General features: G+C 32.2%; 1 protein-coding gene across 5 annotated transcripts in view; it reads left to right on the plus strand.

Moving 5' to 3' along the window:
• The window catches only part of spri (sprint), a 212301-nt gene that overhangs the window by 58706 nt on the left and 140292 nt on the right, over window positions 1-13303 (plus strand). For 3 of the 5 annotated variants that reach the window (XM_053752372.2, XM_053752374.2, XM_053752373.2), the window contains exon 1: window positions 6979-7172. The exons of the other annotated variants lie outside the window; for them this stretch is intronic. The gene's annotated coding sequence lies outside the window, so the exon portion shown is untranslated. Of the gene's footprint in view, window positions 1-6978; window positions 7173-13303 lie in introns of those variants that run through there. 5 annotated transcript variants of the gene reach the window in all.

Raw genomic sequence — 13303 nt, forward strand, 5'->3', positions numbered from 1 at the left:
TGGTAAACATTCGCAGTCAGATCAATCACGGCCCGCGCCTCTCGCCTGTCCTTTATACTTTATTCATAGTCAGAGAGTAGGGCTGCCTCTAATCTCTTCTTCATCAAAATATTGCTGACGTCCAAACTTATCGTCATACCTTATATATTAATTATGTATATCGCTTTGGCATCTTCTTTCCAATCGAGTGTGTCATTGCTAAAACTAATTTTGAAAAGTTTTTGACTTTCTAACTAAATCAGCTAGATGTAATCTTTCAAACTGTTGCATTTAAAATATTAGTCAGAAATAAATAAGAAAATAAGATAATTTATGATATTTTTTTGTTTCAGGTAATAACTTCTTGGTGACAGCCCTACATCACCCAAGAAACGTCGGTCAACTGTCCACGTTGATTCTTGTGGATATTAATCACATCTACGAGAGGTGGGGAATCTCTGCCATTCCATTTATTTGGAATTACAAGACTCAGGATGATAGTCTTAAGTACGTAGTCGAGAAACTTTTTCGTATTCCTTTGAGAATTTATAAATGTTGCGTTGTGAATAGAAACAGATTCTGATACTATACAGCGATATAGGTCTATTGAATAGGTCTATAGACATTGATACTGAAGTCACTGATATTTTTACTGATATTTTTATTTGTCTTGCAGTATAATGAAGACTTAAAAAGAAAGTACAAATTTTATTTTGCAAGCCAAATACAATACTTAAGTGTAAATATCTACAACAACAGTTGGAATCAAAATTATCTGAATTTTATTAGTTTTAATTTCGCACGGCATCGTAAAATATCAGGCCCTCTTACCAGTGCCACAGTCACGCATAACATCTTTAAAATCTGGCCAACACTTATCACTTTTCTACACGTATTCGTACATCAATGGCGATAGAAAACTTTGCTATATTTGATGTTGAACATTATTCACCCAAGTCGTAATTTGTTGTGTTACGATAACACCGATATTGCTACGAGTTCCGTATAAGTAATAATTAATAGCCCATGTTTATCTTAACCGATCACGCGACCCTGTATGTTATACGAGGATTTATTGTGCAAATTCTTTCGGAAACAACATGTTTTCTTCTATTATATTACACCGTTGGTTAAACTATACTTGTCTACTGCTAAATTAATCGGTCAGTGAATATATATGTAGAATTAATCAATGTTACTCTTATGGTCTGAAAGCTGAGAATACCGAAGATCGAAGAGGAAAATAAAAGGTAGGAATGCGGACTCTGGACTCTGATGAATAACATTAGCAAAACGTTTAGATTAGAGAGAGAGAGAGAGAGAGAGAGAGAGAATCAATAAATACTAAATGTATACCCGGAGTCGTCTAATAAGTTTCTGATAAATTTAGATAGCACTTTCAAAATCATTAAATTAGTATCTAACTAACTGCGCCTTGGGGCTTCGTTCTCATGGGAATTTTTGGGATAAAAAGTACCCTATGTGTTGTTTCAGGTTATATTCTACCCGTGTATCAAATTTCATAACAATCCGTCCAGTAGATTTTGCGTGAAAAAGTAACAAATTCAAAGCGAACGAAACATTGACAGAATATCATGACTCTACTTTTTGCGATGTCGTGTAACAAACAGACACAGTATCAAAGGGCTTTGTTTCGTCGTTCTGATGGGAAGGGGAGACACACACGAGCGGGCTTGAGATAAATTATTGTTGGTATTGTTTAAAATGTCGCGTTAAACGCCTGTCAATGACAACTTTTGATACATCGAATTTACTGTATTTATTTTGTGACTGAAATAAAGAATTCAGTAGCATGCGCTATTTTTCTAATGCTGGATAAACACTATTGCCTAATTCATGAACATTGCGTAGTTTGTATGAGTACTTTTATTAAACTCAATGAAAAACCGGCAATCATGCCGAATCCGCCACAACTGAATTAATATGCGCATACAAAGTCGCGGTCAAGCTGATATCGTATGTTGTTGAAATTTATGAGATTAAACATGACATCTAGGCCCTCCTTATAAAGGTTTCCGCATACAAAGCTTTAAAAGAAATATATGTTAATACTGCGGCGTAACGTTAACTACTCGTATTAGCATAATTTTATTGATATTTGTATGTGAGGTGTGTCGAGGACAGGGTGTCATTGGTCTTATCCATAGGTAGTTTGAATGAGTCATATTGGTGTCGTAGTTATTGTGACACTTGATGTGATAATCTCAACACACAAGAAAAAGTTAATACCTTGTGATAAATTAATCCAAGTCAATATTAAAATTTTTCACTTACGGAATTTTTTACAGTTAGGTACCAAATTTTTTGTATTTTACCTTGTTGCGGATGGAGAGCTTTATGATAGATGGACAGAACTGATACAGATAGTATCACGTCTTTGTTCCTTATGGGGTAGACAGAGCCAGGCTGCAAAACTCGAAAATTACGTTTAGCTGTGTGTAAAAAACTGATAAACATGTAATTATTTATATGATTGTAAAAATATCCTACCAGTCTGAAGTAAGTTGATATAGACAAATTATACCCTCTTGAAATATTTAATACATTTAATACAATAATGCGATGATAACATGTCTTTTGGTAAATATCAAGCTCCATACAATTTTTAATGAGTTGAGGAGAAAGCAGAACATCATCATACCTAAATACATTGCGAATTCACCTTTATCACCATCGCATAAAAGTCCAAGCAGGCTAAACTAATATTCAGTTGTATGTACCTATAATCAACAAACCGTGAAATGGATTTACATCTGATATAAGTATCCTGGAGAAAACTGCATGCGTATTAAGAGAAAATATAGTATGTGCCAAGCTTGTAATATCCGTTCCCTTTTCATATGTGGTGTTTATGCATGGCCTTTGCTTGCAAGAAAAACCCAGTTAAGTGTGTATTGACATGAACCATATTAATATCCACTTGGTTGATACTAGGTACCAAGCAACCATATTCTGGGTACCAAATATTAGATATGCACGTTCTTACCAAAGTTGACAAACTTGACGCGTTTTGCAAATAATATCATTATGTCTTCTATTGATTTATCTTTTAAATTTTCACTCAATGTCTAAAGTAATTTGAGTGTTCAGAATTTAGACTTTTACTGGCTCTTTCTCAAATCCGTTTTATAGTATGCAAGTCGACAAACAAATGTATAGTTCGTTGCATTCTACATTCTGTTATCTCCCACCATTGCCTATTATTAAATATAATTAAAAATATAATTAAAAAAAATTATTAAATTCTCTCTCATCTGGGCGTTCTTCCTCAGCCGTTAAGCATCGGAGTCCAGAGTCCACTTACTTTTTCTCCTTAACATCGCAAAGTCTTAAGCATTCTTAGTAGTCAAACCCATGGCACGCATATCTTTCTTGTCAATATGCCTATACATATATTTGCAATTTCCAATTACTTCCGCTGCCATAAGGAGTCGGAGCCCAGAGTCCGCTTATACGATACGGCCTCATCTATAAATATCGTTGAAATATTCTCAGAAAGAGACACGAGCGCTATCACTATCCTAAGTGGAACACCTAACAACATATCTTGGACCGTTGGACCGACTATAATAATGTACTATTATAGTTTTCTACGTGCTTCAGCAAAAACATGATTCACTTAATTCACACCATGAGATGCCTGAGCGGTACAATTTCCCAGTTTTCCCGTTTTTCAATTTATTAGCCGAAGTAAAAATATGACTGCATTAGTTTGGATTGAAATTGCAATAGTAAAATTTGAATCATCAGTGCTAAAATTTAGAACTGATTATTTTGTTATCTCTATCGAAAAACATTTTCTTTTTTACATCTGTCATATTTGTCAATATTCAATATATTCTGTTCGATGTAATTTTATTTTTAGGTAATCATTAACTGTACACGTAGAGTCACTTGTTTTAACTTTTCAATCTGGCATAATTGTTTAATTGAATGTCTAATATCAGAAAACGTATTCATATTATGAATTTTTCTTGATTATAACTCATTTTATCCACTTTACCAATATAGAAGTAGTAGATGTAACAGCCACACAGGAGCAGAAACCTCTTTACAATTTATTGCTGTAGTTAACAATTTCATGTTTTATTTATGTTGTTTATAATTGCACCGGTTCTAGGTACACCGCCCACGGTGTTATTCGCCTTAAATGCCATCGAATATCTGTTCCGTCTGCATTTGTATTAATCAAATCACGAATGATATAAAATATGTAAGATTTTATACCAGTGCTAGAAAGATATAACATTATAAGCACACAAATATGTAAAGAACGCAGCAGAAGGGGTAAACCTAAAAAGTGCCGTCTAAATGTCAACAAGGAAGATGAAATAATGCTGAAGAGCATGCAAAGTGGAGAAGTAAATGTAGAAAAGCGGCCGAGGAAGTAATCGGAAATAGCTTAGCTGAATGAAATTATAAAATAGATAGGAAACATATCTTAGTTTTTTGAGGACACAACTCCGCAAGTGCACAAAAAAGTTGATCTGATGATATTTGTCTGATTTGCAAGAAAGACTATTGTCTGACCTCCACTTGTTTACAATCAGTCTTCAAATGGTAGTGGACATCTCTGGAAAAGTTCCAGAGAGCATCTATATATCTAACAGAAGATTTCTTATAGCTGAGATAATGGAGATGATAATGAGAACACGATAAATACGAAAATCTATTCTATACTCACAAGTTTTTGGGGCGTTTACTTCAATATCTCTCGTTCTGAGATATATAGAAACTTTATAGGTCTTGTCTAATGTATCGATATAAATTCATAGCTAGGATCCATTATCCAGTTAGTTCGCAGTGTAAATGATGCTAAATTGGTATTTAATCGAGTCAGATTGAAGATAGTTTTAGTTTATATGCTGGTGTCTATTTCTATCAAATAGATTTCATATGATTGAGCATGTTAATATATTTACTTTATAAAATGTACCAGTATTTACATACAAATGCACATGAGCAAAGATATAATAATTTAAATTAATCTGGTTTACTTTAGTACATATTTTAAACCACTGTAATGGTTTAAATACAGTATAATGAGTACATCAGCTGTAGATAAAACCACTGAGAAAACATATACCTCTATTTGAAAAACATTTCATTTGGACAAAACTCCAAACAAAAAAGTTATGTAAGCAATAACTAACACAGACAATAAAACTCGCGAATAACCAGTGGCTAAACGCTAACTGTCCAGTCATAAAAATGAAATTTAAAAAAAAAACCCGCAGCCGTTTGAACAACAATGGCGCGAGTCACGTAAATTTTACTTTCATCCTGCCATCACTAGGCTATATTCTATGTAATGACCAACTCGTTGCGACCTTTTTGCCATCCGACTCACGATTGCCACCATAAAAGGAGAGGTCCAGATAACTTTATATTGCTTAATGCCCATCCCTTTGAAAAGAAAGCTGTGGACCATTTTGAATCGCTTCCCTTTTAAGGGCTGAAACTTTTTATTGCAATCCTTCAAAGGGCTACGATTTATTTTCGGAATATTCGCATTTGTGTTGCATTTCAAGCATGAATTCATTCGCGAATTGGTTTTTGGAATATTATATTGCTTTTATTGGACTCCTGCATGATAATGTACAAGATAATAGAAGAACAATCACTTGCTCCAGTGAATGAAAAAAATCGTCACGTACACTCTCTTCTTGATCTAGTACCTATCGAAGAAGATTCACTAGAGAACGAGAGAACACAAACCATTTACATAGCTAATTAGTATTATGTATTTTTTTACTTAATAACACCAACTTGATTGTGGATCGTGATACCTCCTCCACGTTTTCATTTTCTGACATTTTCTCTGTTCTTACATATACAATAGGTGTAATATCTATATTGAAGATCTCGGTGGCGCCGTAGTAAACCCTCTGAACCGAGAGGTCCCGGGTTCGATCCCCGGTCGGGTCATGATGGAAAATGATCTTCTGATTGGCCCGCGTCTTGATTTTTATCTATATATGTATTTGTTATATTATATAGTATCGTTGAGTTAGTATACCATAACACAAGTCTCGAACTTACTTTGGGGCTTCTCTTGAGCTAACGCCCAAAAATAAAATATCACACAGATTGCTATGTGATTTGTCCTAACATATTTATTATTTTATTGCCAATACTTGATGTGAAATTCGTATACCTAATTAGTCTAGTGCCAACAGTATTAAAATTAATATTGAAATCTTATACACCCTCCATGTAATGAAATCTGTGAAATCAATATGGCTGCGATTCCTTACAAATATTTGTTTGGATGCAGTAATGAAACACCATTTCTGACTAAGGTATTATTTACATGATCAAATATTTCTGTTTTATATCGATTTTGACAAGAATAAAAATCTCAATCTGAAATCAAACGAATGCATCTTGATTGTGATAAGATATTCTAGAACAAGAGAAAGAATTGAGATTTGAATGCTTGAATTTTAAGTAACATAGTGACTATTTATGATATACAGTGACTTGACACATAGTTAAGTAATTGTTTTTCTTTCAGAACTAATTATAAGATAAAGCAAGATTAAATAAATTCACTCTTTCTTTTATTAAGCGTGTCTCAACTTTGCACAGGGGAATATAGAAATAGAAGAAGACAATTGAGTAAATATAAGACACAACTAATGGTGTATGTTGTTAACTTGGGCCAAATACATGTAACGGGAACAGACAAGAAAAAAGAAGAAGAAAAAACTTACTAACAAACGCTTTAATAATGAATTGCCATCAAGTTTCAAAGCAATTTCTGTTTGATGACAAAATCGCGAAAATAAATCAACGTACGTAATAGTAGCTCTTCCTGGAAATCTCATCTCCATGTCTAGAATTGTCCCTTGAAAGTTCAAACACCTCACGGTATTCCAAATAATTATCGTCGCCAACAGGAACCCAATAAAAATTGCACGAAATCACCAACTTGCAAGTAACATGCCCCGCGTGAGTCCGACTGATCGGTCCAGTGCGCGCGCGCCGGTGTCCAAAGACGGACGCTAAACACGTGTGTGAGTTAACTGACAATTCGAATTGCAAAAATTAAAATTGTTTTGTACTGTTTTGAATTGTGAATCTTCTATGTTTCTTTTTTACAGTGCATTTTTTTTGTGATGTGCCAGCGATTTAATATCATTAATCAAAGTTCATTGACATTCAGTGATGTATGATTTGAAACATTTTTTTCTGTGATTACTCGAAATTGGGATTCATTCAACAAATTGTTTACCAAGAAATTGTGAATCAGTTGGATTCCTACCAAATGGATGATCTAATAGACGCCTACTCATTATTATAATTATGTTTAAGTTAACAATAAGTAGGAACTGCGCCTACGATTATAATATTAGGATTGTAGTTAAAATCAGCTATTTATTACGATGATCAATGTTATTATTCATTTCTGGTAGTTTCTACAGGTGAATCAGTTTCAAATTAATGTTTTGATCATAAATGGACAATAATATACAGGTATATTCTAAACTTCTTATCATTACCTTGAACTGTTATCGCAGAAAGATAAGGACGATGTGCAAATTTGTTTCTATTTCAATCCATTGATCATCTTTTTGCCTACCTTTAAAATTGCACTATATATTCTTATGCGATTTTATGACATTCATTGTACGTTAAAAACAAAATTTCATCCATATTTCCACACTTTTTATATAACTGTAGCACGAAGAAAAAAGTGATTGATACTTTCATAGCTAATCCATGAAATTTTTGTGCGAATATAGTCAATCGACTGTAAAGGGTTGTTGGGGTTAGAAATGGGTAGAAGATTAAATTTTATAACACAGAAGTTAAATCACCACGAGCAGATCTGAAAGTAGCTATTAGTAATATGTAATTACATTTAATGACGCAAACCCCGATTATAGAGAATATGTAATTTGCAGCTCTTTTATAACCTTACTTTATTATTCAGCATATTAAAATGATAGTTGTTAATAGCGAACATAAATTTACCGTTACATATACAGCTGTAAATAAAATCTTGAGACCAATTAATCTAAATCATTTACATACATCATTCAGATAGCAGGATCACGATTTGTCAGTCTATCTGTTTGCTATCTGATGCAATGCGCGCGCGCAGGGTTCAGGAAGTCGTTACCTCGACGACCACTTACTACCGTCTGATCTGACCTACATTGAGTGTTTTGTCATGTATACCTATATATTATACCTACCCAATCCTTTAAGAAAATATCTTTCTCATATGACTATACGGAGCTCACGTTTTTCCGGATATTTCCGCCAACATAGAACGTCGGAGCTTAGGGTTCACTTTTCTTCGTTTTGCCCTCGCCTTCGCACGGCATCCTTTGTCAAACCACTGGCACGTATATCAATCTGGACTAAATTAAGCCAGACAAGCCCAAGTTTGGCTTAGGCCAAATTTTTTGGAGGTCTTTTTTGGGCTTACTCACCCTTTTTTGTAACTTTCCTGAAGAATAGCTAGCAAATAACAGTATTCTTTTATTTTCTACTGGGTCTTCCTCATTTGGTGATCTGTTATATTTTACTGTTTCCATTAGAAATATCAGCTCATATGATGTCTCATGATTCTCTTCTGCGAGTGTTTTGCAGATTTCTTCCTCAGCTTTAAAACGTCGGAGTTCAGGCTTTGTGCATCCTCCACTTGTTTAAAATGAAAGTACCCAATTAATTAAATTTAAAAAAATATTTCCATGGTCCAGTAGCTCAACAGAGAGTACCTACATGTTAGGACATAACAAGGGTCTACTTACTGTAGTCAGTTAGAAAGACTTGATAGTCAGAAAGATGATATGTTTAAGGTTGGGTGTAGCTCATTTAAACCGAGGTCAGATACTATCTGGTAATATTATTTCTATGTCTTCAGAAAAAAATTGAGAAAACTGATGAAGTTAATTTCGATTGCTGGAGAATCGAGCCCCTGCTCACACACTATCTCCACACTAAAATCTTTATTATCATCTTTTTGGCATGAAAGACGGACAAACAAACACATTTTCACATTTATAACATTAGCATGCATTTTTTTCCTTTTTAACAATTTTAACTATTTCTTTGTTTCTTATTACTTGTTATTTATTTTGTTTGTTTATTTATTTAATGAAATAAATAAAGTAATATAATTATAAACTAATAAGTATTTCAATACAATGGTTTATCAATTGTTATGACGACATCGGTGGCGAAGAGGTGTGCTTGCCTCTAAACCGATAGAGGTCCCGGATTCGATCGAGATATATATATATATATATATATATATATATATATATATATATATATATATATATAAACAAAAACTACATCCATTGGTAACTACATCCAAATACATTTTAGTTCCCAAAGACGCTATTAGTCATTGGATTTCTATCTTTAACGATCGGTACATGCACACTTTAGGAAATGCCTACATCAATGACCAGTAGCTGTGTCATATATACACGTCCTACTGGCTTGTATTTACATTGTATTTATTATGTTTTGTACGTTTATTTGCACAACTAGTATCGTATTTCATATGCCACCTAGTTCTGAACAAACAAAATAGAAATTTTCATAAACCAAGTAAAGTACTAAACAAAATAAGAAAAATGATATTTAACAAAATATAATATTTTTGTTTCTGACTCTAAAAATGCAAACTTCATTACAGCTAACCAAATTATGTGTATCACTTTTACGTAGTCAGAAAAATATATTCATATGCTGCTCAATCAAAATGATTTTGAAACACTACTTTCTGACTGTGTGAAAGTTTGGCTATACATTTTTGCTAATTCTATGGTCGAAACCACAATCACAGCAGTAACGGCAGGTATACATCATAGTTTTGAAAATAAAGTGATCACTTTTTCATACTCACCGTAGCTAATTGTTTCTTTAGCAAATGTCTAGTTATGTAGGTCACGTCTCGTATTTCGGCGTTTGTCTTTCTGTCTATTAGTTTATTTAGTCTACTTTTATTGTTCAACACTCTGTGAAATTCCTGTTTGTATTCTTTTTGCATTTACTTCTGTCTGTTACTGTTTCATTTACAGTAAAAAGTTCGTCACATTATTTTAATACGTCTACAGAATCTTTTCATTTTTGAGATGGATCAGAAAAAAAAATTCTAATTAAAAAGCGTTTATTAATACGACCAAATCCACAATTATACATTTTTATATAATTTCGAACTCCTGTAATAAACCTGCAATAACTTTAATATATTCATTGAATACCTTAGAAGGGAGATACCTCATGATTTTTTGCTTCATAAAAGCCAAAGGTGGGATAAATAAAAACATATCTTGTGTATTAATGACGAAGAAATGACGAATTTGACCTTTCTCTTAAGGAATGCAACTAAAAGGTTAATTGATAACTGTACCTTTATGTGCCAGGTTAACAAGAAATAAACGGAGCATACGTTATTGCATCTATCAATGAAATACAATACTGTTCTAAAATTTCCAACGCACTATTAAATATATCATTAGAATCGTAATAATCTGCAAATATCATGATAATAAATTGAATATTGCCATTTTCTCTATATTAAGTACAGTCAACAGTACATCAAACTATCGAAAAGTCGATGTAAATGCGCCACTTTTACCACAGTTACCACAGATTTCTGCAAAGTCGATTATTTAATTTATTTTATTCGATTATTTGTTATATTGATTATAACATACATAACAACATTGTAAACTTGATAAATAAACATTCTGTTAAATAAAAAATAAAAATTAATTTATTATAGATAATTTAAGAAATATCAATAGGTACAAACTATGCTCCTACATAGCATCACAGTAAACAAGTTTACTTAAACCCCGTACGTAATACTTTGATATTATATAGTGAGGACGATAAGAAATTACTACCACAGTAAAATGTAATTGTGATGAGAATCAATTATTATAACAGTCACAAGACGATGAACCGGGAACTCGGATAATAGCAAAGATAAGACGTATGAATTATACTTATAGGATCAATTGTTTGATGGAGATAAAATCTAACCGGGAGCTTGCAATATTAAGCTAGCTTTTATAAAGTACCTACGTCTTTTTATGACAGCCTTTTAAATTTATAAAATAGCTATGCATTATATTATGATAATGTCGGTAATTGAATTAATTAAAGATTTACCTTATTAATTATCAAAAAGATAAAGCATACTACTTAAAGCTAAAGTAAGTTAGCTGATGTTACAAAGTAAGCTTATGTTTTGTTTCTTTCTTTAACAAATTTTGCAAAGCGCCATAGTGATAAAACATATTCTTATAACTTTTTATGAGAAACAAGGGTCACACTTTTATTTTGTAGTTCTTATTTTTGAAGGTTTGATCAAAATCGTATATAACAAAATAATTGTAGAAAGATCTAAATAAAAATAACTTGTATTATTGCAATGGTAGTTTAACAACAATAATATTTATACATGATTTTCTAAATCAAGAAATTTTGATGTGTTATCAGTTTATTAGTACCTATTACATATTATTTTTGTTATTGTCTTATTATAAATATTACATAATTGATTTTTTTCAAGACTTATTTTTGTACAATATCATTGGCTTTTAAATATAAACCTCATTACGTTTTCTCATTAATTATAATACTTAGATACCTACAAATAATTGTAGATATAGCGAAATAGAATGTAATACCCTTGAGCTAAAAACGTTCTCAGTCTAATCTAAGACTAGAAATAGGCATTTCTATGCACCATTTGTTATTTTGTCTTGTCTCATACCAATGAGTTCAGTGACATTTTGTTCTGTATATAAATATCAAAGATTTAAGTAAAAATATTAATTCTACTTTAAAAATGACTTTGCCATACATTTTTGTTCAAATTAAAACTCGATTCAAATTGGACCTATTTTTTGTTTACCAATAGGAAATGTTTTCAAGTAAAATTTATGGTCACAATAATTTCCTCGAACCATTAGAAAATTTAAACATTTGCAAGTAATAATTTATGGTATGGGCATTGCGTAATTTGGCATCATCAGAACATGTAATGGTGGCATTTTACAATATAATTGAAACAATGATCCATGAACATGAATATTCATGTTTCCACAGTCTCATTTGGCACACATTATTTATAGTACACATAGCAAAGATGACATGTTAACACTATAATATCCTTGTTATGGTAACAAGACATCTGGACTGGTAAGGAAGTCGCTGCTGTCGAGTATATTTATTAAGAACATTTTTTGAGTGTCGAGCTGGATATCTTTGTCGATCTTTAGACATCTTCCTTCTAATAACATTTATGTAGTCTACATAAGTGAAAAAAATACCATTACCATTTCTTATAGTGCTTAATAAGCTGCAATATGAATTTAGGTATTTCTGTAGCCTCGATGATTTGTGCTTATTTCAATATATTATCTGTGATGATCATCTACATAATATTGCAGCCAATGAATATTTATGATTAAGTCACTACGATGATATTTCAATAGGTAGTAGCATTTGTTGCTATTAGTTGTTATGTTCCTCAATTTTTTTTTCATTGGCCAAATTTCCTTTTAAATTACATTTTAATCTTTGACCATAATAATTTTTATTATTAGTTTAAACGATTCCAAACCAGAATTCTTTATCAGATCTATTGACATGAGAATTTAGACGATATTTGTTTAAATGACTACCATTTGGTATACTTTTGAAGTATTTACTAAACTAAATAACATTATGTCTTTGACTTAACGCCCGTATACAACTTTGTGGCATGGCTGTCCACCAACCGTGACATATTGTATCCTGCCTGTCCTGTGCAATGTGTGGAACTGGTGCACTATCCGACACTCCCATATGTAAATCACCAATGATTTTCAAATATATACAGTTATTTTTTGGTTTACTTCCTTCCTAATCAATCGTATTCATTAAGTAACATTCCCTACCTTCCCTATGTGCACGAATCTAATGACAGTCACGTTTGTAATTTATTTATTTACACAACGAACTTACAGTCAATTAGGTAGGGTAACAAATGAAAAAATAACATTTATGTTTTTGTAAAAACGCAAATTTTTGCTATAGGAAGTCTAATTAACAAACCCTTCTTTAGTTCTATGTTTTAGTCACTTCACTAAACCAATGGGCACAATAAAGAATATACATCAAGTCCTCTCAACTGATGTTATACGTTGACGATCGTTTGATCGTCGACGATCATTGATGGCATTGTGGGTTAAGTCCGCCGTTGTTCACTTTCTTGTATAAATGTTTTATTTATGTATAATTATTGTCGTGCCAAAAATTGTTACAAACATTATATATTATT

Source organism: Plodia interpunctella, chromosome 12, assembly GCF_027563975.2.
Source record: "Plodia interpunctella isolate USDA-ARS_2022_Savannah chromosome 12, ilPloInte3.2, whole genome shotgun sequence".
NCBI lineage: Eukaryota > Metazoa > Arthropoda > Insecta > Lepidoptera > Pyralidae > Plodia > Plodia interpunctella.